The sequence below is a fragment of the Notolepis coatsorum genome (genome assembly GCF_963971535.1).
Source record: "Notolepis coatsorum genome assembly, chromosome: 10".
In the NCBI taxonomy this organism is placed as follows: Eukaryota; Metazoa; Chordata; class Actinopteri; order Aulopiformes; family Paralepididae; genus Notolepis; species Notolepis coatsorum.
The window spans coordinates 24,213,173-24,213,405 of record NC_140174.1 but is presented as its reverse complement, the minus strand read 5'-3'; positions in this window follow the sequence as shown (position 1 = coordinate 24,213,405).

Genomic DNA, 233 nt, shown 5'->3' with positions numbered 1-233 from the left:
TGCGAGGGTCCATAGAGGGAGCATTGTAAAGCGTTGCCATCATGTCATGCAACTCCTATTGATTGAATGATGAACTATTTAAATTTGTTCTCTAATTCTTATTTTGTTGAATCAAACTTTTTAGCCTAACACAGAACACCTTTAAATGTGAACATTAGGCCTGGAGGACTTAGGTCCTGGAGAAAGAGAGAGCTAAGCGTGCTGGTGGACAGTGGCGACTTGGTATAGGAACA